A 27,200-nucleotide genomic window follows, 5' to 3' on the forward strand; every position below is an offset into this window, starting at 1 on the left:
GAGTAGCTCCTGTGCAGACCCAGTGTTGTGGTTATGTGCAGTAGTAATGGGATGTAGAAACACACTGATTATTTATAGGGAGCAAAGTTTTGGTACAATAAAGTCTTTTGCAATACAGGAGGTCACTCAAATGTTTACAGCGGCCTTGCAGTCTTGCCAGCACCATTCTTTTGTGGTTCTCGTTCTCTTCCTCTCTAAAAGCTCCCATAGTCAAAAGGCTCTCTGGAACAGGAGGACTCACAGATCTCCCACAGCCAGGCATGAGCAGGCCCTGGCAGCACGTAGGATTTGCAGGCTCAGTGGCTGGCTTTGGGGGAATGCCGCAGCTGTACTCGGCACCAGTGTGAAAACAGCACACAGAAAACCATCAGAACTGCTACAGAGCTCCTTGGATTACCTTTCCTGAATTCTAGAAAGCACCAGCTTCTAGGCAGTTTTGAGAACAGTCTCCATGGTTCCCAAAAGAAACTTCAGGATTGCTGCTTGATTTGAGATCCTAGACATATGTCACTGTTGCAGATGACAAGCCTCTCCTTTTCCTTAGGCAAGCTGTGTTGTTTCAGAGGTGAATGAAAGGCTCTCATGGTTTCTGAATAATTAAGGAGGCAAAATTTCCCTTGTTGTTCTCTCCAGTGCCCTCTCTTTGTCTGGAAGGGGTAAAACCACTTCAGCACTGTTGTGTGTTTGTGGTATTTTTTGTTTGGTTGGTTTGGTTTTGTTGTTGGTTTTTTTTCCTCAGTGGGGCAACGTCCCTAAGCCTCTCCCAAAGGGTGATTTTGTTTTTTTTGAGAGCACCAAGAGCTTTGTTGCAGAGCACTGGATCAGCAGTCCTGTCTGGGTTCAGAGCAGTACTATGAACATGGAGGGTTGCTGAGCCAGGAGTCTCGTGTCAAGACAGGTTTAGAGTCATCAACTGTCCTCAGCAGCTCAGACTGAGGAATGGAGGGGGTTTGTCTTTAGAAGTTGAAGTCCCTACTGATGCACGGGGGAAGAGAAATCTCTGGGAGGAGAAAGGGTCTATATGCGTTTCCCTGTCACGGTGTCATAGGCTGACACCAGTAAAAGCTGGTTAAAGCCACAACGTGCCAAGCTTTCTCCCTAAGCCTCGCTGGAAAGATAGAGAGGGAGCTGCTCCCAGTCACTTAGAGAGGAACTTTTAGAGGGTGTGTTCCCCCCCCAGTTAGGAACAAAATATACAGGATATGGGTCACTGTCATTATTTTGGCTTTGGGTGTTTGCAGGAAAGACATTTTGGGTGCAACTGCTTGCTCCACGCTAGTTCTGTGCTTGAAATCTTAAAGCACTGCCATGCATGTGCAGCATTTTTGATGAGCTGGTAGATGTAAAGCTAGATGAGGAAATACATAGCTAATATATGGATTTTATGTGCTGGATAGGTCAAGTTTGAAGCTGCAGGGACTGAAGTTTATGCTTGATTTGCTGCACACAAATAAGCCAACTGAATTCAAAGTTCAGCATCTGTGCAAGGCTCTAAGACTGGGGACTTGCTTTGTAAAAAAGGATGATGTTTTCCCGTCGCATTGCAAGGAATTAGAGTCCTTGCTTTTGTTGTCTTGTCTTATTCTAGTCTGAAATACAAGTAGCTGCCAGAGATCTTAGGATGTGCCCTGTTTCAAGAACCTCTTGAACAATTTGTTTATAAGTGAGAGCTGAAAACTACTTTCTAGCATAAATATTTGGAAATATTGTTAATACACGATAGTAATGGGATAATTATTAAATGATTTGGCAGTGTCACATAATGATGAAAATCGCTTGATAACAAATTAAAGCACTTTTACTGTAATTGCTGTGGTTCTAGAGGATACACATGGTTATGCAGCATTAATTTTAAAGACTTACATGAATTTTTAAGCTTAGCAGATACAAACCTTTGGAGGATAGCCAGTATTCTTGAACGTGCTATATACACTCTGAGGAGTATTTAACTAAATCTTTTGGACCTTGGTTGGAAGTAATTAATGTTTCTTCTAAACTTTCAATAATTCAGACTTTTTTTTTTCCCCCCAGATACTTTAAACAAGTGTGCAGATGTAAGCTCAAATGCTCTGTCGGTACACATGGCAGGGGAAGAACACATCAAAATGATATACATTCTCCAGAAGGTTGTAACATCTGATAGTTAATAATCTACAGGAATAACCAAGGAATTGCAAATTGGACCAAGTGACTACTAAGAGCACAGTTGCCACTGAGTCAGTAAAAGCCTGGTTTCCAAATCTTGCTCCTGGAAAATGCTTCTTCATGCTATTGCATCTGCCCATAAGAAGAATGTTTAGTCCCATGGAAAGAGGACAACTTTAGCTGGCGTGTCTCTAAAGAATATTTTAGGGGAGATTGTTTGGAGATCCTCTAGATAAAACCAGGCTTGTGTCTACTGCATTCACAGGTTGTCCCTTAATACTTCAATGGTCTATTTTCCAGATATGTCTTGAGTCAGTCTCATACACAATGGCTTTTATTGGCTAGTTTAGTGTCTAATGGTCTAAGACCTAACACTGTTAAATGTGTATGCTCCTAATGAGGCAGGAATGGGAAAGAGAACACCTTTATTGTTTTAAGATGTTGGCAGGCTCTAGCCCTGTGCGGACATGGGACTGCTTGTTGATGGCTCTGCATTTGTGCTGCATGTGAGCAACTTATGCACTGAGCTCACCTTGTCTGTGGACCTATTCTACTGCAGTGACTGTTTGTCTTCCTACCATCTTCAGTCTGAGGACTAACCCTCTGTCTGTTGCCAAAAATGGGGAGTCAGAAACTGGGAAAACACTTAAAAGATCTTGTCCCTGTAGGGAGCACTAAACCAGCTCCCTACGTAGGAGCTCCCCTCCTTAGGGCGGCTGCTCAGCCTTCCTGTGGCTACTGAGGACTTTGAGCCAGTTTGCAGACTAAGCTTGATCTCTGTGGCACAGGGTGGCTGACCATGGGAGAAATGGTTAGGGCCTCTGCAATGACTGATCAGGTGGTACTGGCCTTGCTTGAAGTGGTTGTTGGGTGGTGACAACCTGAAATCATCCATGGAAGGTTTGTCAGGGACTCTGTGCTGGGACATTTGGTGCAAGGAAGTGCTGTGAGACACATGATGGCCAGGCCAGAGGGTCCTGGGGGAGTATGTAGTAGGATACTTGGGGTGTTGAGGGCATGTAGTTAAGTACAGCAAGCTGAAAGGTGCACTGGGAACCCAAAGCTCAAGGAGAGAACTTGGGAAAGAGACAGAAGAGGGGTTGGAAATTCTTTGGGAATTCTAGTCTAGGTTTAGCTTTGGTATTAAACCAAAGTTTCCTATGTCCTCAGAGATGCAAGGGCCCTGAGGCAAGGCCCTGAAATAGAATTTGGCATGTTCTGGGCTCTCTCTAGCGTGGTGAATATGTATCACACTATTGCCCTTCAGGATCCTTACTGCTAAAACAATACCAAAAGTCTAGTATGTTTCTGTATTCCCTGACAATCAGAGTTTGTATTTCAGGAACAAACTCTTGGGGTTATAATCAAATAGCAACATTAATCTGCCCTGTTAGATGTGGGGAATTGATTGTACTGAGTAATTTGTGGTCTGTTTTAAGGAAAACATGTGGCCCAATCTTCAGTGGGTGGAATTGTTTTCTCTTGCACTAGCTGAACTTCTCATGTATCTTTTCATCTGGGCTGCTTTTTTTTTTTTTTAAGGCAAAAGCCCAAAGCAGTGACAGAGAAATCGTTGTCTTCACTTGTGATGTCATGGCCAGGTTCCCATTAGGAATGCTTTGTCTAGAAGGTTACCAGAAATGATGTTTTGGTAAGCCAGTGTGGTAAGGTCTGTGACTTGTGCAGTCATGTTTGTTAGTTCACTGGGGAGATACAGCTAAAAGGTGGTGATAAATATGTCTGCAGATGCCTTGCTGCTGTTCCTGTAGCTCCAGTGCTGGTTAACATGGGATGAGCAAAAGAGCAGAATTGTTGTCCATTTCTGTTCTGGTACGTAGCTTAGTTGTGCAGTCATGTACTTAAAGTGTGTTCAATTTTGTCCTCTTTAAAGAGGCTTTAATAATGCAAGGCACCTTAAGAAAATATATAATTGTGTGCAATTTACTGCTGAGGAGTACACAGTGCTGCCCATTTGAGCTACTGTTACCTCCTGAAAGCAGGGAGCGTGTCTTCACTATGTTGGAAAGTGGTTTTCTCTTGCATGCACAGTGACACAATGCATAAAGCTGGGCGTTGGGATGTGCGTAAGCAAAGTGAGGTTGTGATGTAGCCTAATTCGAAGTCTCCTATTCTGTATGCAGCTATTTCTTTTGGAGGACAGCCTCCTCAGCAGCTGTTTCTCTGTAGACACCTCTTCTCCTTTCTCTCCTTTGCTTCTGCCAGCATGAAGCTTTAGCTTTTGCCTGGATTGTTCTGTTATGATATATCTGCTTTATGTGATAATCTCACAGGATAATCAAGGGGAGTAAGAAGGTTGGAATCAATCTAAGGTTTGCCAGTGTCCACTCTTGCCTTTCTTTTAATGACACCACGAGGTCCAAACTCTTGGCAATGTGGGCCAGATTAGAGACTGTTTCATCTTATGTTATATGCAGCCTGCCATACCTATAGAATAGACATGCTTCATTGGGCTTCTGGTTTCTTGCTCCTCAAGTTTCCAGCTGTCTGCAAAAATACCTTAGATGCTCTGAATGCTGCAAAGAGCTCCTGCATCTTCTACACAGGCTACATGGCGTTCTCCTGTACATCTAACCCATACTTCCATCAGCTTTGCTTTTTCTATGTGGTCCAGATTCTTGTTGTGCTTTGACAAGAGCTGCAGTTTAATTCAGGAAGTCAGACCATGACAGGAAGCCTGCCTGTTAGGTGGTGGATTTTGCAGTGGGCTTGTATCGGGTTCAGCAGGATATCAGATTGCCTGGGCATCCCAATCTGCAAGGTTTTCCTTCTCTTCCGTATGCTCTAAACCACAGAAAATCATCATCTGCTCCCAACCCTGAGTCTCATGAAGGAATGTATGAACATGCCTGTGCTGAGGTGCCAAACCAAGGAGAGCCCAGTATAGTGCCACTGCCCAATGTGCCTGTGGTGCAGATACTCAGTAGAAGAAGATTCAAAGAAGTCTACCTGTAAAAGAAGACATTTTGACTTTCAATTGTTGTCTCTTTCCTTTCTGCAAAATGAAATGATGATATTTCTTGAACTTGCATTGCTCTTGAGGTCAGATCTAATCTTAGAAAAAGCTTGAGGACAGCAGTGTTTGCATTTTTCCTAGCACTTGCAGTTTATGAGACTCCTCTGAGTTAGGTTTGAGTTGGCTGCCTTTGGGTGATGTGCACAACTCACAAGCTTCCTTACTCAAGGGTGTCAATTGCAAATTAGACAGCATCTCCTGCCTGGCCTCAGCCATGAGTGCTCCTCCAGATGGAGACAACTGCTCCTCTATTGGTGGCTGGCTGCAGCTGATTTGACTTTCTGATGAGGAATAACTGCAGTGACTCTGGTCATTGTGATCTTTTTGGGGTTTTTTTTTGTTTTAATAGTGCTTTCTCCTCAGTCTAAATTGTCTTAGCTAATGTACCACATCAAGGTGCAAAACTTCTGCCTTGCAATTTTTCAGTTTTGAAGACCACTAAAAACATTCTGGTCAACGAATGTCAAATTTCCAGTAAGAACTTGGTACCCTCCTGAAGTGGCAACTCTTATGGTGAAACCCACAAACCCATTTGGTCTGGCCAGAGGCTTTCATCTCCTCAGTTCAGCTGAGTAAATGGTTCCTATGGTTCACCCTTGCCCCCTCCCAGTGCTGTTTACTAACACAGTGGCAGAACCCAAGACAGAGGAGTTAAAAGCTGGTTTATCTCTGTTCTTTTCTTCTCTTCTTTTGAGGACATGACCCTTTCACAAAAGTGGTGTTTTGGGGTTTTTTGCTTCCCCAAATTCTAGTCCTCTTGTGGAATGTATGGAGGCAGCAAATAAATGAGAACTTAAAAATGACATAATTACATTTTTCAGTAAATATGAAATTATCTTATTAGTGTTGTAATGAAAAGACAATCCACCCACTCCTGGGGGAAAATGCAAGCCAACAGCTGACAGAAAACAATAGTGTGAACAATTAATGCTTTTTGTATCTGCTGAGGCAGAAAAACCTTGTATTTGCTTCACAGAGTGTCTGTGCCAGATATCCATGCCTGGTTCCTTCTGGATTTTGACATTGCAGATCCTTGCAGCAATGCAAGTTTTTAGCATCAAAGGTGACCAACAGAGTTGTCTACCACAGGAGGGAGGAGGGCTGCTGCAGTCTGGATCCAGACCTATGTTGACTGCTTTTAGGAGAAACCAGCATGGGAAAGAGCTGGTGCTGGGGATGGCTGAGAGGGAGGAGTTATCCTGTGCATGGAAAGAGTTGCTGCCTTACACTTGCTCTGGATGTACAGTTGGAATTCCTCAGCTGGGCTGGGACAAAATACTGGAAAACACAGAGAACAGCCCAGATGTGAGGGCTGGTGCCTGGATGGCCAAAGGCATCAATTCCATGGCATCACTAAGGTTGGAACTGTAACCTAACTACCATGACCATAAACCATGTCCTCATGGTCTTATTCAGTTCTTTTGTGGGACAGGGAGCAGAAAGCTGTCTTGGCCTTTTGTACCTTAAAGGGAATCTGACTTGCACTTCCATAGCACTACTAACCACCAGGAGCTCTCCTTGCTTTCTTCTTCTGTGGAGTTTTCCTGTCCCTTGGTTCTGCCCCAGACAAGAGGTGGCAAGCTTTTATTATAGGTGAATTGTCTGTTGACCTCCATCTGGTTTCTATCCCTAGCTGTTAGGCTCCTGGACAACAGAGTCCCAGGGCATACACTGGGGAGAAGAACAGGGTAACTAACACCTGGGGTGCCTGTTGGGATTGTGCCACTCTAACCAAGCTAAACTTAGGAAGAGGGGCTGTGATGAACAAGCCGGGAAGTGCCGATCTGATGTGTGCTGCAGAATTGAAGAGGCACCATCTAGTTAAAAAAACAACCCACTGCTGAGGACTTACATAGAGCAAAAAGATCCATGTACAGTAACACTGAAGCAGCAAGAATGCAATTTTAATGTAAGCTATTGCCACTATGATGGGAAATTTTTTTGTTGTCATATTAGGTGCCAAAGAATCCAAGGTCTCAGCCAGAGAACAGCCTGTTTGGTTTATAGTTTGGGGGTGTTATGTTGGTTTTTTTTTAATGAAATCTGACAAGAAAATGTTCTGTTGTCATTAGAGCATGTCAGGAAAGGAGTAGCAAGTGATTTAAGATGCTCTATAGGCCAGCCCTTACATGGGCTAATATACATATTCTTGTATCTCTGGATAATTAGAATCATCTTAGAATTCCATTCCATATCTTTTAGAAGCTGTAGTCAAAGGGAATATAGTGAGAGTGGTGAGACACTGCAGCAGATTGCCCAGGGAGGTCATGGCCTGGTCTAGTGGGAAGTGTCCCCACCCATGGCAGGGGGATTACAACTAGATGATCTTTAAGGTCCCTTCTAATCTAAGGCATTCTATGAATGTGTGTCTATACAGACATCTCCCTGCTAGTGGTATCAGAGTACTTCTCATACTAAGGGCTCACAGTTTGAACAGTGGTGAAAGGTGGGAATGTAACTGTCAGCAATGTAAAGAGTTTCAAGGCCCAGCAGCTAGGATTTGACAACCCCTGCGGAGACAAAGATGCCTGGCTAATGTCAGGGGGAAAAAACTTGCACTAAGTGAAAAATGAAACTTTTGGCTCTTTCAATATGGTGCTGTGAAGAAGACAAGGAGACTGGATAAACACCTTCCTGCGAAGCAAGAGCTTTCCTCAACCTTTCTTTTATAGTCACCTGCTCCTCTCTCCTCCTCCAGTTCTGGCTTGAAAGAAGAAATGGTATTTTCTCTTCCATGAGCCCTCAGTGCACAGCACATCAGTAGTCCTGAGCGTGGTAATCATAGAATGTCAGGGGTTTGAAGGGGCCTCCAGTGCAAACCCCCCTGCCAAAGCAGGATCACCTAGGGCAGACCACACAAGAACACATCCGGGTGGGTTTTGAAAGTCTCCAGAGAAGGATACTCCACAACCTCTCTGGGCAGCCATAAAGAAGTGTCCCCTCATGTTGAGGTGGAAACTCCTGTGTTCCATCTTGTACCCACTATTCCTTGTCCTATCACTGGTCACCACCGAGAAGAGCCTGGCACCTGCTTCTTCACACCCACTCCTCAGATATTTATAAACACATTAATTGGGTCTTCCTTCTCAGCCTTCTCATCTCCAAACTAACCAGCCCCAACTCTCAGTCTTTCCTCACAGGAGGGATAAGTTTAAGCCCCCCGCTCATCCTCATAGTTCTCTGTTGGACTCTATCCAGCAGATCCCTGTCTCTCTTGAACTGGGGAGCCCCAAACTGGACACAGTGTCCCAGGTGTGGTCTCACTAGGGCAGAGTAGTGGGGGAGGAGGTTGAAGCTTCCTCTGGGCTGGGGTGCTGAAGATACTGTGCTAGCAAAACCAGATGACACTAAGAGGAGTGAGTCTCTTTGGAGAAGAGCCCTGGCAGACTTGTGTGCATCTTAAATGTGTGCTTGGTAATGAATGTGCTGCAGAGGAGATGTGAACATCTGGTCACTTCATTCTAGTATTTCTTAATTTATAAGGATATGAAAATTTGAACATGATATTCGAGATAAAGTTACCAATCTGGTAAGACTGTTGTTCCCCATGAGTGAGCATTGTTCTTGTGAACACAGGATAGAACTGTTACTGGATCAGCTGTGCTCATTAGCAATATACATTTCTGAGCTGGAAATCTACTTGATTTATGGTTTCAAACTTGGCATATGAGTATCCCAAACTCTCTGCTACTGCCCGACTCAGGGAATTGCAGAAGCACTGTGTATCCAGGAAAAGGCTGTTCTCCAAAAGTGTTCTCTGTGTGTGGTTTGAAGAGCATCTGAGTACCTATTGTGAGAGTCAAAACATTTGTGTTTTGTGTGTTGCATGCCTGGTGTGTGCATGTACTTTCTGGGGTGCTCTGGGAGGGAAAGGTTGAGAAAGAGGCAGTTTATCTCCAAGGTGGTCAGTACCAACTTGCAACTCAGTTGGGAAAATCTAGTAAAGTCTTGACAAAACCTGAAAGCAAATTAGGTGATGGAAGAATGGGTTTAAAAGATTTCTTTCACCTGTTAAACATCAGCAGCACTAACACTTGGTGACCCTGATTGAAGAAACTGACACCCACCCAATGCCTACTTCGGTTTTCCTTTGTCTTTAAAATGCCTTCGTTTCAAGCTCTGCCTCCCTGCCCATCTGTCCGCTGAGAAGTAGGCTTCTGTAAGGTGAAGTTCTGTGTTGGGCTTCTCTGTCCCATGCGTGCTGGTGGCAGGTCTCTCTAGCTCTTGATTCGTGGAGAGGCAGCAATGGCCTGGGACAAGCTCTTTGGTTTGCTCTTCCTTCTTCTGTCGTCCTGCAAAAGACATGATCCCAAGGAAAGTAGCTGCATAGTTAAGCTGTGAGGCCCAGGTGAGACAGATGCTAGCTGTTGAAAGCAGCCCTATAAGGCAAAAGGTACACAGCATGTGGGTTTGGCTGGAAAAAAATATCTCTTGCTGGCTGTGGACCAGCTTCCTGTGGTAGTCCTGGCCAGCTCTCCAGCATTGCCCACTGCTTCTCCTTGGCACCTGGCAGCAGGGCTGAAGAGGGGACACTGCACTGTTGTGTCTGGTATGGCAAGGTGAACAAGACTGCTGTGAAGGGAGGAGGATTTAAAAGCAGAAAGGATTAAAAATGTTCTGGATATGATTCTGTGGGGGCCTGAAGAAACATCAAGGCTGCTCTGACTCTTTGTGCTGTTGCTGTCATATTCTGTTTATCTGTGAAATATGAAGAAATAGACCTAAGGTTTACTATGGCAGTTCAGAGTCAGGATGAGTGCCATCATCCTGTGACACTCAACCAAGCCTTTGGCCTGTACTTCTGCAATTATTACCCCTAAGAACACACTGCTTACTTTATTATTTTTTCTTCCTGGAGACCAAAGTATTGTTCTTTGATGCTTACCAAGATCTTGAGTGTTTCTTATTGGAGAAAAAAAAGGTCCTTTGGACAGTGTCACTTTATATAATTATGGGGAGGTTTGGTTTTGTTTTAAGTTTGTCCTTTAAGTTGCCATTTAATGCCACGCTGGCTGAAGTGCTACTGCACAGCCAGACAAAGATGCCAGCAGGGGCAGGAGTCTTCTGGATCAGTAAATTTGGTCTGAAGAATGTTCAGGGCAGAAGAAGCCTGTTCCTCCTCCATCTCTGCCTTGTAACAAAATTACAGTGAACTAGAGAAGAGAATTCTGTTAATCAGAATAGTCAATTGGGGAATCATTAGCTCTGATTTTAAATACTATTTGTAATTTGCTTTAGGGTCTATAGCCTAATTCTTTCCTTTGAGTTAATTAAAATATGCTTGAATATGACAGACATTTCCAACTCTTCCCATGATCCAGGAGGAAGGGTAGGGGTTTTTTGTCATCCTCCATCAAGTACAGAGGCTTTGAGCACAGAAGAATTTCACTACAACGCTGCAAGGTTGTTTACCTTAGCTCCTTCACAAAAGATAATCCAACAAATTACATTAATTATAAACCAATATGTTCTGTTCAATTCCCACATGAGCCAAACCTGGGTATGAGCATCTGCTCTTATTTTCTGAGCTGGGTTTTGAGGACAAGACTCACAACAATGCTCAATCCATAATTAACAGAAAAATTAAAGATGCAACATCCCTTGCATCCTGCTTTTTGAAGCAGCATGTTTAAAAATATACATGCAGTGTCCTGGCAGTTTTTATTCAACATAAAAAAAAAAAAAACAAACAAACCAACAATACTCTATTGTTACCCCTGGTGTGTTTTTGTTTGTTTAAAATATTTACATTTATGTTAGGCTTAAAATAAACATGTAAATACTTTCCATAAGAAAAAAAAAAGGAAAAAAGATTCATAATTCCCTCTTGTGCTACTCTTTCCACACCCCCCCCTCTTTTCAATTGTTTCTCTCCCTCCCCCCAAAGATGACCTCTTTTCATAATATGTGGTTTATTCTGCATTAAGCATATTGTTTTCTTTAGGAAAAAAAGGACTGCTTGGGCTCCTTCTTATTTCATTTTATTTTTTTAAGTGGCATGTTTTTCCAGTTTCATTTCATAACAGGAAACAAAAGAGAACGTGATTGTTTGACCTGGTTACCAAAGAAATATTTGGCTAATAAAAATCCCATTAGCCTGGTGCCAAGTTGTGCTGGTTGTTGATGGTAAACATGCCCATACAATTACACCCCATTTGTGTGGTGGAGCAGAGGGACAAAAAAGCACTTTTGTGGTTTAGGCACTAGACTGGCACTTGAGATAAGAGATCAGTTCCCAGCTGTGTGCCAGACTGACTTTGAACAGGCAGCAAATTTTGCTTTTGCAGAAGGGATTAATAGCACTGCTTTCCTCCCATCTTCCATCTTGTTTTTGTAGAGGCTGTGCTCTCCAGGGCAGCTTGCCCAGCACTGGGCCTGTTCTGGGACCTCATACTTTGTCCAAGGGGATAGCTGCATCACCTTGACCTCACACTCCTGCAGGAGCACAACTGAATTCATAACTTACTCCAGAGGGTTTATTAGTTGATGCTTAATAGAGCTCATGCAACATAAATGGAATAAAAGAGTATATGGTTGCTGCTGTCTGTTTCAGGGGGGAGGAGCTGAATTTGATGATTAATGAAGGTCTTTCCTTTGTGCCTCTCATTCGCAGAATCATTCATTCAGATTGGAAAAAACCCTCGTGCTCATCAAGTCTAACCACTGACCCTACTCTACAAGGGTCACCCTAAACTATATCCCCAACATCACATCCAAATTACTTTTAAACACATCCAGGGTTGGTGATTCAACCACCTCCCTGGGCAGCCCATTCCGATGCCTGATCACTCTTGCTGGGAAAAAAACGTTTCCTAATGTCCAATCTAAACCTACCCAGTTGCAGTTTAAGGCCATTCCCTCTTGTTCTATCACTATTTACCTGTGAGAAGACACCAGCACCAACCATTTCACAATGTCCTTTCAGGTACCTGTAGACAGGAATGAGGTCTCCCCTCAACCTCCTCTTTTTCACACTAACCAGCCCCAACTCCTTCAGTCACTCCAGGCCCTTCCCCAGCTTTGTTGCCTTCCTCTCCATATGTTCCAGCACCTCAACATCTCTCTACTGAGGTGCCGAAAACTGGACACAATACTTGAGGTGTGGCCTCACCAGAGCAGAGTACAAAGGGACAATCACCTCCCTACTTGTGCTGGACACAGCATTTCTAATACAAGCCAGGATGCCATTGGTGTTCTTGGCCACCTGGGCACACTGCTGACTCATATTCAGCTGCTTGTCGATTAGAACCCCCAGGTGCCTTTCTGCTAGACAGCTTTCCAAACATGTTCCTTTGCTTTGTCTGTGGCCACTCACTGATGGTGCCGTGGAGCACCTTGGTGATATGTCCCAGCCTTGCACTTGCCCCTCCTGCCCACAAGGCCCTTCATGATGGAGACCCTCAAGATGCTGCTGGGAGTGAAACTATGGTTGATGTCCTGTTGTAGTGCCTCCTGTAGCACTGTGCTGTGCAGCAGCCTGTGCAGGCTTCCTGACTTTCCTGTACTTCATGCAGGCCTTGTTTTGGTGAATAAAGAATTGACAAGAAAACAACAGAAATTCATTAACTACGGGGGAAAAGGAATAACACTGAAAAGCTTAACGTTTTGGGAAGCATTTCTTTTGGAAAGAGAGAGAGAAACCATTTCTTGAAAGCCAAGACATGTAGCCCCTGGAAGTTCATAGATGTTGACTCTGTTCCCCAAACTGTTTTGTTCCCTTGGGACTGGCAGCATGGATTCAGTTGTGAACAAGCTGCAGAGAGCAGGATGTGGTGAAAAAGTGGCTCTATGGGCTCCCTGCCTGGCAGCAGTTGGAGCTGGTGGAGCTTGGAGTTTTTCTGGCGTGGCTGGTTGGTGCAAAGGCTCTCTCTCAAGCCTTGCTTGTGGAGAGGGCCCTGAGCCTGGGTGTAATGATCAGGAAGTAGCTCCTGCTAAACACCTGGATCATGTCCAAGCTTGCTATTCTGGTGTTCTTGGTGCTTGTCTGCAAACCAGGAGTGCTCCAACTCCTTCCAGGTGAGGGGGTAAGGTGAGTGTTAACAAGCAGGAATAAATCCTCCAGATGTGATAGGTTATAGCAGGCTCTGATACTGGGCACAGAAGTACCATGAATAACAGGTGTGTGGGAATATAGGATGCTGCTACCCACGAGAGCGGACCAGGCCTCATGGGAGACTCATGCAGGGAGTTGCTCACCACTCTTCTACAGGGCACTGGTGTAGGGAGAAGCCCTCTGCCTGAGGCAGCTGCTCCAGTGTAGCCCATGTCACCCACAGAGGTACAGCTTGCTTAAGCTGCTCCTGTTCGTAATGGGTTAGTGGTGGCCTTGAGGTTGGGTCTTCAGGTGTGATTTCCTTTAGGCAACTTCTGTATCTTCCTAGGCTGTAAATACATAAATAAAATGTTCTCTGTGAGAGAAACTTTTGGGCAAAGGCACATCTCAACCTTCCTCCAAATTTGAAACATCATCAACAGGCGTCTTTGATTGTTTCTCCTCCCCTTTCAGCTGTGCTGCTTGAATTCCGGGGCACACACATGGCACGGCACCTTCCTTTGCTGGGAGCACAAAGGTTTCAGCTGCGCAGTTAGCAGCACATGCCTGAGGAGAAGCCTCTTGCCTTCAGTGTTTCTCTTGGGAAGAAAGATGTGTGTTCATTGTGCGGCTAAGGCATGTGCTGTGCAGCAGCCCTTGCTTGGTAGGGCTCTGAAAATGACTTGAGGAATGAAAGAGTGTGAACGCTGCACGCCCAATGTGTGATATTAAAACGCTCAGAACTGGATCAAATCAAACCCAGTTTTCACCACAAATGCGCGGAGGCTGTTCTTCTTGTTTGAAGACTCTCTTCTTGCCAAATTCCATCTTTCCACACTGAGCTGCTTTAAAGGAGAGAAAAAAAAAAGAGATTCTTTGTGTATGTATATATTTATATAGCTGAATGGGTTTTTTTGATCACATTTTATACAGAAATACTGCCTTTTGGCAGGGACTCAGCTAGTAGATGCTGGCTTTGGAATGTATCATAAAGTTAGGAGTGACTGCAAATGACATTTACACCCTGTAAATCTGGTAGAGAAGTATCAAGGTCAAAACCCCAAGACCTTGAAAGCTGGGAAATGACAGAATTAATAATTGAGCTGAGCTCTTTGTGTGCCTGTGTATTTATAATTGTTGTTGCAGGAGTGATTTCTTATTTTTTATTCCCTAGGACCTCTCTCGTCTGGTGTGTAGGTGGTTATTCAGTCTTCCTAGCACCATGTGTTAATCTTCACCACCGCAGCCCTGCTGAGTTATCTATACTTGTCTGTGCTGGGAGTGGGTCAAGTCCATGAGACTCTGAAGTCAGGCATTCCCTGACATGGAGACTCAAGCAGCCAAGCCCTATGAAATGGGTAGCTGCTGCTCATGTGATAGGTTGTGTTGGATTCCCAGGTGTGCAGAGTAGGGTGGACACCATAGCTTGATGTCTTTTTCCGCCCCTCAGCCCCAGAAATTTGAGGCAGCTGTAGCTGGTCGGTATGGCCTGCAAAGCCCCAGGCTCCGGGAGCTGCGAAAGTCTGAGATAGCAGTGTGGCAGTGGGGAGGGACAAGTACCTTCAGCTTGAAGATGAGGAGGCTGAGCGGTGACCTAATTAATGTTTATAAAGAGGCTCTTCTTGGTGATGCCCAATGGCAGGACAAGGGGCAATGGAAAGAAGTTGAGGCATAAGAAGGTCCATGTAAATATGAGGAAGAGTTTTTTGATTGTCAGGGTGATGCAGCACTGGAACAGGCTGCCCTGGGAGGTTGTGGAGTCCCCCTCTCTGGAGATATTCAAGACCTGCCTGGATGTGTTCCAGCGTCATCTGGCATAGGTGATCCTACTCTGGCAGGGGGCTGGACTTAGATGGTGTTTTGAGGTCACTTCCAGCCCCTTCTGTGATTCTGTGTGTGACAAACCTAGCCGGAGAGCAGCAGAGCATGAATGTGTGTGAGTTGTGTTCCTGTGGGACCTATAGATGACTGCAGAGGTTTTTGAACACCCTGCATTTTGGATAAATAGGGCCTGATTGGATTTCCTGTGAATGCAGATGTCCCAAGAGAGGATGCACCAGTTTTTCTCAGACAAAAGCTGCAACAATTGCCCTAGTTTAAGGAAAAGCTAGAGCATGGGCATGCACCCTCTCCGATCTCATGCCAAGAATCCCTGGCCCATCTTTGAAGTTGATTTTCTTTTCAAGCAATCTTCAAAGAGAGAGAGAGGTCCCCATACCTCCTCCCATAGAGGTCTTGCCCAGGTACCTTTTTGGTTTGCCTTTCATAATCAAAAGTGACATTTACTGTGTAATCAAGGCAGTTTCTGTCTGCGTTATTCCTAATATTGTTGGAGAGCAATTGCTCAATGTCTTTTCCATAACCTCTTTTGGAAGAGCCTTATCATGTAATCTGTTGTTTCTAAACAAAGGTTTACAGTGAAATCTGTCACTTGGAGCACAGACTCAAAACACAAAGGCACGTCTGTGTGTTATTTCCTTGGTTCTGCATTGCAGAACCTTTTGGAACCCACCACAACCGCAAAGAAAAACCTTATAAAGTATTTTTTGTATTATTGGATTTTGGAGTTGTTTTCAGTTTGGAAGATATTAGGTTTCTACATATTATAGTTGGCTTAAACTTTCTTGTTTGCTTGAGGTTTTCTCCTCTTAGCTTTTTTTGTTAAGGGAATTCTTTTCCTCTCTAAATTCTTTTTATTTTAAAGCAATGTGTTTATTACACTTGGATCCTAATTTTGGAGTTGCTTCACTTACTGGAGGATTAAATGGCATTTCTACATGTGTAAGGAGTTTAACAAAATTGAGAAGCATTTATTTGAATGATCTTGGTTTTATTTATCTGCAAAGTGCACCAGGATATTACTCAGTAAGGCCCTAGATTGATTTTTATCTGAAGTCCTGGCCTGAGCTACAGGCAAAACCAAGGGTGACTTAAATAAGAACATCAGTGACAACTCTATAAAACCAACTTGTAAAGTAAATTCAAACTGTGAGCGAAACGTAAGAAAATGAAAAGAGAATGAGGAAAACCAAGCCTTACCTCAGACCAGTAAGAGGGAAGTTGCTGATGGTGTGACTGAGGGTAGAATTAGCCCATCTGCCAAGTGTCTCTGAGCAGCAGGGATGTCACTTGCCACCTGCATCCCAGGGAGGCTTTAGGCCAGACTCTGACCTGATTTTCACCCTACTGACTGCAGTCTGTCTGCACAGACGCAGGTTAGAGAGGAATATGACTGAGTTTCTAACTAGAAGTAAATAAAGGAGCACTGTTTCTAGTTTCTGTAAGCTCTCAGATGATGTTTCCCCTCTGTCACGGTAAGCAACTTGCTGTGCTTGCTGGAGGTGCCAGGCTGACAGCCTTGGGCAATGCATCCCTCGCAGCAGCCACGTGAGCTTCACCAGGCTCTCACTCCCTGCTTCAGCCACTTAGTTCTGTCCTCAGGGTCTCTGTTGAGACTGCCAGGAACAGACCAATTTTATTGATGCAGACAAAACCTATGTGCAGCATTGTGGTTTGGCAGTGCAAACCAGCTGCCTGTAAAGCAGAGTGGCTCTGTCCCTGGTCATTCTCCTGAAGAGTGAAGGTACCTCTCAGTGTGGGTAACCTGCTTCGTGAGCTGCAGCTGCTGGAAACCACTACAGCTCTGTTAAACTCAGTCTGTGTCAGAGCAGCACAGAGGCTGTTCTGGGTTAAGTCTCCTGGTTTAGAAGGGCTTCAAATGTGATGTGACACGAACTCCCATCTGGTACCTGCACTGAGCAGCCTAGATGATGGAGAACAGTTGGGAGTTGTGTGAAGGTATTTGTTAGGTGTTACTTAGGTGTCTATGTGAACTGCTCCAACCCAGCAGACACCATCACAGTGGAGAACTTCCTCGTTGCTACCAGCTGCTCCTGGAGAAGCTGGGCTGCCAGGGTTTGATGACCACATGGGGAGTCTGGCTCTTGTGGTACCAATGACTTCAGAGAAGTGTCATGAACTTCCCCTACCAAGCTCAAAGCTGTTTTCACCTGGCTTCTTGTAAAGATGAGCCCCCTGATCTTCTGCAGAGCTGTTTGCCCCTGCAGACACGTTTGTGGAAACCAGTGACGGCTTTGGTCACATCTGAGCTCTTTCTCACTGTGTCACTTAGGCTGTGTTTGGAAGAGGAGGCTGCTCTGAAGCAGCTGTCTGCTTCCAGGGCATGTGACTGTGTATGACAGTGCATGCTTTTACTTTTTAATGAACTATTTCCCCTGGCTTCATCTTAACTTCCACAGTCTATTTTTGTTGTTTTTATGATGCTGGTCAGTGAAGCCCAGAGGAAATCAGTCATCAAGATACGTGGTGCTGAAGCAGTATTTCTGCTGTGGTTGGGGATTGTGTTAATGCCTTTGGAGACTTCTTGCTGTTGTCGCTGCTGAATCCACACCATAATGCAAAACTATCTAAATTGAACCAAGAGGCAAAATTTGGAGCTATGTAACTGAGTTACCTAAGAAAAATTTCTTGGGACGTTAATTTTAACTGGCGCTAGAACAGTCAAAGTGACCCCTAATATGTTCTGTTGGGATGCCTGGCATCTGTTATCTTACTTTAATGCACAGGATTTGCTTCTTCTATTTCTTCATAAGCAAAACTGGCCTGGAATCTGTGACACTTCTATATTTTGAAAATATAGAACAGCACCAAAATGATAGGCTTTTGGAAGTTAAGGTTCTTTTAATTAGTTATTTACTGCCATATCAGGGTTTAGATAAAGAGTCTACCTGTATTGACCACATGAAACTTTTTGTTTGGCTGTTTCCAGGCTTCTCTCTTTTGCTTTTCTCCTTCTCTAGGTGACCCTTTTTCACATAGCACTACACTGTTTCTCCAAGTGTTCTGGTATTTGTAAACCTGGCCTGTGAGCTATGTATCTGATCTGCAATGGATAGTCAGATCACAGCAAACAAATTTGGTTTCTTAAACCCTACAGAAATATTCATGGGTATCTTCCAGCAAGCTCTGCCCCCTCCCCAGCCTTTATCCCTGTGTTTTTTCTAGGATATTCCTCTTGCTTCTGCTGCCTTCACTTGCTTCATCTTGCCCCATCCCTGGAGATATTCAAAGCGAGTCTCAACAGAGCTCTGGGCAACCTGATCTTGTTGGAGATGTCTCTGCTTACTGCAGAGAGGGTTGGACTGGATGACCTGTGGAGGTCCTTTACAACTCAAACCATTTTATGGTCTTTTATCCCTGCTCAGTTCCTTCATATCTTTTCAGAAAGACCTGACTGCTATTAGTTGAATAACTCTCCAGAAATGAAAGTGATACTAGAAAGCTATTCTGGAACAGAACTGTCTCTTTAATTCCTGTTTGATAAAGAGCAGCAAGAGTTGGTGGCACTTGACACTACAGTTGGGAAGTCCTACTTTCTTCCTCCGTTTTAAACAAAGTTGATTATACTTTTACCTGAAACCAAATTTGTCAGCTTCAGATGCCTTGTTAACATAAAATTAAGGCAACAACAACTTGTAGGTTGTAAAATTTATGAAAATAAAAAGTGATTAATATTTGATGAGGCATCCATAAAAAGAGACTTAATTGTTCATATATGATTTATGAACTTTGGGGGACATTTTATCTTGTTTTTACCTTCTGGAGCAGCTTCTGAGAGATGTGGTGCAGATCCACCTGTCAAAATCGGAAGGGCTGATGTTCCTTCTTCCTGGGGGCTCATTTTCTCCTGAGGGCAGAGACTGAGCCCTCCAGTGCTGCAGGCCACAGTTCCCACCGCAAACCTGCTCTTGCTGTGACCTCAGGCTACAGGTCAGACCTGAGCCCAGAGGTCAGCCTCTGTCAGAGGACCCAACTGCATCTTCAGTGGGGTGCTATTGAATGTCACCCACAATTGTCCAGCCTTCACATGAAAACAGTTTCATGCCCCTTTGCCGCTCCTTGCTGAGGACAGAGGAGGGAGCCTGATGGGAGAAGTTTGTGGTGCAGGTGATGCAAAGAACAAAACCTGCTCAAATTTTTGGTTAGTTTGGTTTATGTCCTGGTGGGAACATATAGGCACTCTGTAGGTAACACGCATGAATAGGTTCCTTCTCAGGGACATGTAAAAGCCACTTTCCTCCTCTTTAGATGCCCTGGCTACATTCTTTTCTTTTCCTTCTCCCCTATAGTCTGCTATACATAGAAGAGATTTGGGCAGACATAGTAGATGGAGCCTCTGTTTTTGCCTAGGATATAAACCCTGGCAGTGACTGTCAAAGCAACAGAAAATGTTTCTGTGCTCCACCAGAAGACAAATACTTAAAGGGCCTTCTCGTTAGCGAGTGTTGCTGCAGGCAATAATGTGAAGTGTAAAAGTCAGTTTGCCAGAGATCAACTTTTTATAAATAAATTTTAATTTCTTATATTGAGTTTTTAAAGTACAACAAGCACTGCTGAATAGGTGCAACTGCAAACACGTTAAATAGCCTTCAACTCTTCACATTTGTATTGAACATCCTCTCCAGGAGTGGCATTTCATGTTACCATGGAAACAAATTTGACATTTCAAAAATACATTTATTGCTGGGTCACCAGCCTAGGAATTCTGAAAGAAAAAAGGTTATAATATTTGCCTGTCTCAGAGAGATTATGCAGTTTACTGTATTCCTTTGAAGGAAAGAAGCACATGGCGGTGTGGTGAGATAGTAAGCTCCAGCTCGATCTGGTTTGAAAATATTTTGTTAAGATGGTGGCAGTGTCACAGGTTGATAAAGTGTGTCTCAATCTCTGGGACTGTGCAAAGTGGTTTAAACAGTGTCTTGGATCAAGATCTTTACTCAATCAGTTCGTGCTCCTAAGGACTTTGTCGTGGCTTTCGTAATTGCAGTGGTTGTTCTCTACTTCAGCGTTGCACTTGAAAGGCTGATGTCAAGATTTTTATCTCAGGCTAAAAAACGTTGCTGCTTCTCACATAAACTATGCCAGAGTTTTAGCCCAAATAATGTATTTAGATATAATAGAGGAAACTGAGGAATCAATGCTAAGATTTGGTGCTGAAGAATGAGTTGCCTTTATTTGAAAAAAGAAGTATGTAATCCAGGCAGTATTTTATTAAGGTAAGCCAAATGCTGTTCTTTAATCAGAATCACAGAATGGGCTGGTTTGGAAGGGACCTCCAAAGGTCATCTAGTCCAACCCCCTCTGCAGTAAGCAGGGGCATCCTCAACTAGATCAGGTAGCCCTGTTGAGCCTCACCTTGAATATCTTCAACCACCTCCCTGGGCTATCTCTTCCAGTGTTCCACTACCTTCATTGTAAATAACTTGTTCCTGGCATCCAATTTAAATCCACTCTTCTCTAATGCCTTGGCATGGCCCTGTAGTTGTATGTTATGAAATGAAATACTGGAAAAGTGAAAATGCTGATCATCTAAAGTGAAGCTCTGCTGCTTCAAGGGATTTGCCTTTTATATGGAGTTGTTGGAAGCTAATAATGATTGGAGAGGGAGTTATGACCTATAGTGAGATTGCTGCCGTTTGTACTTGGAAATGATGTGGAGAGGCACAAGGAAAAGACTGAGCACTGGGGGAATGTCATTTGTGGTGAATTACAGCTCACTAAAGTGATACTGAGCAACTGCACTGTGTGGGCAGAGAGGTGCTGATCTGGAGCTGGCTGGATGAGAGTCAGACATCTTCTGTGAGCCCTGAGTGCTCCTGCTTTTCAGCTTCCAGTCCAGAGCTGTCTGCCTGTGCTTCTGTAGATCCACAGAGAATCACCACTGTCCTGGAGTCCTGTACCCCTAAATTCCTCTCCTGCCCGGACTTCGGGGGGAAAGGGGAAAAGCCGCCTGGTTTCCCCCCCCCTCGCCTGCCCTGCAGCCGAGAAGGGGGCGGCGACTGCCCCGTGAGTTCCCGCGCTGGAGCCAGGCTGGGATTGGCCGTGCGCTTTCGCGCCTAAAATGTGGTAACTCTGCCCTTTGTCTAGCGAAGGGTATAAATATTGGGGGTCTTCCCGCCTTTGGGGTTCCCGCTTTGGATTTTGCCTGTGCCTGGACGAGTTCGCTCACTCTCCTGTGCCTGGATTGCAGAGAGACCAAAGGACTTGCCTTGGTGTTAGGCACACCTTTATCTGCCTAACGACCCTTAACGACTCTTAACGACTCCTGCAGCCGCTGGAGGAGGAAGACAGACCGCACAAGCCAGCCTGAGTGAGTTATTTGGCTTAGCTTAATTTAGTAAGAAACCGCTATTAATTAATAGCTAAAGCCTTTTCCAAAAACTGACTTCCAAATATATATAGTCAGATTATTAATGGTATCCTCGTAGAATTCTCATGCAACTTAACCTGTTTATCAAACGAAATTAATCTTTGTATATATAGTTGTGGGGGCGGGTTTTGTAAAAATAAAAAAATATCTATTTTTGATAAATTTTCGACTCGGCCACGAATTATTACTGCCCTCCGCAACAACCACACACATTTCATCAGACAAAGGTGTGCTGTTTGGCTGGAGTCGCTCTGCACTTCCAGATCTGTGTGTTTGCCGCTTGTCCCAACAAGCATGTTTTAAAGGCATGGTGAAAGGGAGACCTGCTTGACTCAAAGTTGCCTCAGAAGCAGCATTAATTACAGTGCCAAGCTGAATTGTCACTGTGGCATGTGGGGACAGAGGAGGAGTGCCTCTCATTAATATCAATGGACTAGTCCTGTGTACAGGGTTAACCCTGTACATCCTGTGAGGAAACCCTCAAGGACCACACAGAGAACTGACCTACTTAAGTATGAATGTTGCTGTTGCTAGACCTGTACCTGTCTTCAAATGCAACAAGGCTGTCACTTTTTAAAATACAGTTGTCTAATTTTCTCACAGAAGAGGAAAGCTGCCTGCATAAAACCCTGACTGTTCCACAGAGACAAAGGTGTCAGCAAACCAGAGAAAATTTTAAATGGCTTTTTCTGCCCTCCTTGTTTTCACAGTGAATGCAGACTGGGCTGAGTTCTGCTCCTCTTTGCATCTGGACTTGTTTTCAATATGCTTCAAGTGCAACAGCTCTGCAGGCAAACGTGGAGGCTTGCGACTGACATTCAGTTGTCTCTTGTATGACCTTGGCCACCAGAGACTGTTCACTGAGAGAGGATGATGCCCAGGTCACTGAGGTTATCTGCTTATCTGCTGCACTTTTCAGGGGCTCCCTCCCAGCTTGGACAAGAGACTTTGTTTCAATATAGTGTGAATTGATGCTAATGCTACTGAGGCAGAGACTGCTGAGATTAGCACCTGTGTCTATGATGCTGAGCAAAGCCAAGTCACACTTTGGATGTAAAGATACTAGTTAATATTTTAAATACAGCCCAGACTAGCTGCAAAGCTAACAGGGATTTTTCAGTGGTATTGGCAGCCTTAAAGGAAGCTGTGATAGGCTGCTACGCCTCCTTCAGGTTCTCTAGAGTGCTCTCAAGCTGAGTTTGGCTCAGAGAAGTGTACCTAGGACTGCAAACCTTGAGCTATTAAAAGAATTGTCGTCTACTAACCATGATGTGCAATAAAACATGGGTGATGGAATGCAGTCAGAGCTGGAATCCCCTCCTAGGCCGTGACATGAGAGACAATTCTCACTCTGTCTTCTGCCTCTTCTGGATGAGGACCTTTGGCTTGATGATCTTAAAGGTCTCTTCCAACCTAAACAATTTTGTGACTGAGCACACCCAGCCTCCCTGGTGCCATTGGGACTGCCAGACTCTGTGAGGTGGATGTGCTCATAGGAGACAGGGCATCCAGGAAGGATGAACCTAAAGCAGTAGTGGCTTTAGGATAAGGTGATTTGAGCATCTAGACAGGTACATATGTACACAGGGTACTTTGTTTAATAGACATACAAGCACCATCATCTTGTGTGAGCTATCAAATCCCAGCTGACCTCTCAGCATGCTTGCTACTGTATTTCAGTATGAAGACATGCTTGCTATGATCTCCTGTGGTTTACCCTGAATTAATTCCTGTTTGGGTGAAAGCTGATCTTTGAGGGATAGACTGTCGAGGAATACAGTCATGTTAGAACAGTGCCTTGTTTGAATTTGATGCTGTCTCTTGTTAGCTAACTGCATAGATTAGGACTTTGTTTCTGGTTTAGGCTTTCCAAATATTTTGGGTTATTTTTATGATGCTCCTGTGAAGCTGTTCCAGCTCTTCAGTACCTTTGCATAGCAGGACACCAGATTGCTACTGGACTGCTGTGTGCTGCTACAACTAGTACAAAGCTGTGGATACTTTGAGGTCCCTATTTCTGGCAATGGCTCTGCTGCTGAATAGAGGAGAATGCTGGTCATTTAGCCAACATCCTCACTGTAGAGAGTTCCTATGCAGGTGGCTGTCCACCAAGATGCTCTAAATCTTTCTTCAGGTAGAAGATACCCAGAAGGTACAACTTACTTGCTGGCATTTGCACCCTGTATGCAAGGTGGCCCAAGTTCCTTATTTACCACTCCTTCACTTGTATAATCAACCTACTTTATCGCTAATTGTTGGTTTCCTCCCAGGTCCTTGAAAAGCAGAGGGTAAGGCTGGAAGCTGGGGCACTGCTAGGAATGCATCTGCTCAGTGAGATCTTCCTTTCCATATATGGAGAGTTGCCAGCTCACCATCCTTAAAGCATGAATAGGAGCCAAGCTACCTTTTTTGTGTCATGTCAGTGTCTTCATCAAAATGCCATGCAGTCCACTGCTTTTCTAGAAATACAGAGCTATTACCTCAGTGCTATCACATTTATTGGCAACATCAATTTTATTTAGAAAAAAGATGCCAAATTAGTTTGAGGAGCTCAAGTTGAGAAGCCTTTACTGCTCAGTATTGGGTATATTACCTTCCTTTTAATTGATCAAATCCTTTGTCTACTCTTCCATTGTTCTACCTGGTTCTTTGTTCTGTAGGTCTGTCTTTGCTTGGGTCATTCCCTGTCTCTTCTTAAAGCTTTGTCTGAGCATTAGTTCCGTTTCACTGACCTAGTTCTGTCCCAATATCCAAAGAGGTCCTGAAAATCAGCTCTAGTTACTCAGAGAGCTGGGATTCTTACTTTTAAAATGAAGAGGTGAGAAGTTTTGTGATTAACTTAATCTAAAAACTTTAATTTGGCAGCTGCATGACTTTTGTGTGCCTGTCCCTCCCCATAGCTTCCCTTATTTAAGTTTGTATTTGCTAATAAAGAGTTTTCTTTGTTAATATTGACAAGTCTGCCTCATGCATGCAGATACTGATGTTTAAGGAGTTTGCTTGAAACACACCTGGAACTCTTTATTGTCCTCTCTGTGATTTCTCTTGTGCATTTATCAATTCTCTACGGTTCCTAGGTTTGGATTTATATTTATTGCTATCAGCTTTTTTCTCTCCTTACGTTTCTATTTTGGTGTGTGTGTTTCATTTATTCTGGTTGCTCTGACTTCCACTGAGCCAGGTTGAGTTCCTAATCAATGTGGCCTTGTTTTTTTTTTTCTTGATTGTGGCTTTTGGGCATCCAGTAATACATTCTGAAGTAGCTCCTGGTTATCATTCATCTTTTTCTATTTAAATTCATTTTCCTAACTGATTTGGTCTATAATTGTTTTCAGCTTTGTAAAGTTGTCTCTTTAAACTGCCATGTGTATAACTTACTACTTTGGGCTTTTTCTTTTTTATCTTTTTTTTTTTTTTTTCATTTATAAATATAGTCAAGTCACAATCACTTGTATGTAAGCTACCACTAATTGTTAGTTCTGTGATCAGCTCTTCTTTATCTGTTGAAATGAGGCTTGGTATAGAATTTCCCTCACTCTGGATTCAGCCTTTATCGAGCTAGGAAATTGTCAGCTGTAATTTTGGGGAATTCCTAGGATGTCTCACTGTGCCAGACCCCAAGCATGTCACTCAAGTTGGTGTTCTCCATAACTGTGTCTGTATGCAGACCATTTGTCTTTCCATGAGATTATGAATTGCTGAAGAAGGTCAGGCTGAATTAAAAGCAAACAAACAAAACCCAAACCCCAAAAAACTCCAAACCAGAAAACCCAAACCAACAACTGGAATTCAATTTCTGTTTTGTTTATAGGTTCATTTGGGGGTTCTGTAAGGGTTGTAAGATTTTGAACAACTACTCAATCTATGAAAATTCAGAAATCCTCCTACCTGCTTGTGGACTGCCATACACAGAGGTAATGCTGGTCAATTTCATCCTTTGCCATTGGTGAATTCTTGTTTGTCTTGCTAGATGCTCTTAGATTCTGCATAGCTAGAGTTGTCACCATCTGGGAGCATCACACAGGTCAAAGATTGCTTCTTTAAGCTGTTTGGCAAACGTGTCTGTATGATACTCAAGCTCCAGATGAATCACAAATAGAAGAAACTCTGCTTGTAAATTGACTTGTAAGAAAGAAAACCCTAAGCATTTCTCTTGTGACCCTTATGACAAACTGCCACAACAAATGAAGTACTTTCAGCTAAGGGTATTCCCTGGACTCGTTTCTTGTAGTGCAATTCAAAGAGACCCTTTGCAGTCAGAGGAAGGAAGATGAGCTGTTGGTAAGCTCTTGGACCTTTGTTCACCACTCTGACAATATTACTGAGTGATGAATTTTCCTTTGTTAAGGGTGCCTGGATTAAATGTTTTTAAAAAAGATCCCTGCTCTTCTCTGGAATGTTGCTCATGGAAGCTCCCAGTAGCTGTTCTTGAAAGAATGTAGCCCACCTTCTTTAGGCTTCCTGCTCCCCTTGCTCCTCTGCCATTGAGGACAGGGCACTGCTTCCAAGGGCACCTCGAAACATTCGCCATGTAAGGGATGCCCTTCTTGGGCTTCACTGGTTAGCAAGCTCTTACATGGGGTGAGGAACTGCTAGAGGGAAATCTGCTGAGCTGCCTGGTTGTAGGGGTTGAGAGGCATTCGAGTGCAGTGCCGTTAGCCTTAAGCACACATTCCAGCACCTTGTCTTGACCTCTTAATGGCTCACTTAGTGGAGGACCAGGGACTTATGAATGAGTGTTTGACAGCTGCCCTGTGCTTGGCGATACAACCATGTTAGGGGCTTATTTTCCTGCCTCAAGGAAGAGAAATGCACTGGGATGTTGGGAGAAAAAAACCACCTAAACAACCCACAAAATAAACTAATGCCTCCACCTACATAAAGAAACATATGCAGAAGACATTCATCTGGGTGGAAATAGAGGAACTGCTACCACTTCTGAGGAGGTCCTATCTGTCCTCCTAGCATTGCATACCAGAAGTGGGAAACCACTGTTGGTTGATTGGCACCTGGAGCTCAGGACTGCTGCTGCATTCAGAGTGTGCAGTGTTGACAGCACAGGAAAGGTCAAGATTTGCCAAAGTGCTGCTTTTACACGTAGGCACAGCCTTAGCTCCTGCAGTGGAATGTGTCTTCTCAGCCAGAAGTTCTGTTACGAGGATGGTGTCAGCAAAGAGAGGTAGTGTGACTGATGGGATGCAAAAACCAGTGGAGAGACAATGGACAAAGCACAGCAGTGTGGAGACACAGCAAATACTGTGTAGGTAAGGAGGGATGGGGACACCCAGAACATCACACCTACAGTTTCTCCAGAATTGCCACAAATATTGATGTGTTTGTGTTTTTCTGCATCTTTGTTAGTAAGCTTCAACAATTTCCCAGGATTTTTTTTCCCCCAAAGCAGGAGGGGAGAGCAGGAATTTGTTGAGATGCTGAGGAAACTGAACATGAGCCAGCAGTGTGCCCAGGAGGCCAAGAGAGCCAATGGCATCCTGGCCTGCATCAGGAATGGTGTGGTCAGCAGGAGCAGGGAGGTCATTCTGCCCCTGTACTCTGCACTGGTTAGACCACACCTTGAGTACTGTGTTCAGTTCTGGGCCCCCCAGTTTAGGAGGGACATTGAGATGCTTGAGCGTGTCCAGAGAAGGGCGACGAGGCTGGTGAGAGGCCTTGAGCACAGCCCTGCGAGGAGAGGCTGAGGGAGCTGGGATTGTTTAGCCTGGAGAGGAGGAGGCTCAGGGGTGACCTTATTGTTGTCT

The 27,200-nt window shown here is 44.1% G+C and overlaps 1 long non-coding RNA gene across 3 annotated transcripts in view; it reads left to right on the forward strand.

Annotated features, from left to right (window-relative positions):
- LOC135187795 (uncharacterized) overlaps positions 1-27,200 on the forward strand; it is a 133,065-nt gene that overhangs the window by 7,781 nt on the left and 98,084 nt on the right. The window contains exon 3 of one of the 3 annotated variants that reach the window (XR_010307453.1): positions 25,253-25,359. The exons of 1 other annotated variant lie outside the window; for it this stretch is intronic. This is a non-coding gene — a long non-coding RNA (uncharacterized LOC135187795). Of the gene's footprint in view, positions 1-11,516; positions 11,729-25,252; positions 25,360-27,200 lie in introns of those variants that run through there. One more of the 3 variants, XR_010307451.1, reaches the window with a different exon arrangement.

Source organism: Pogoniulus pusillus, chromosome 2 (assembly GCF_015220805.1).
Source record: "Pogoniulus pusillus isolate bPogPus1 chromosome 2, bPogPus1.pri, whole genome shotgun sequence".
NCBI classification, from domain to species: Eukaryota; Metazoa; Chordata; class Aves; order Piciformes; family Lybiidae; genus Pogoniulus; species Pogoniulus pusillus.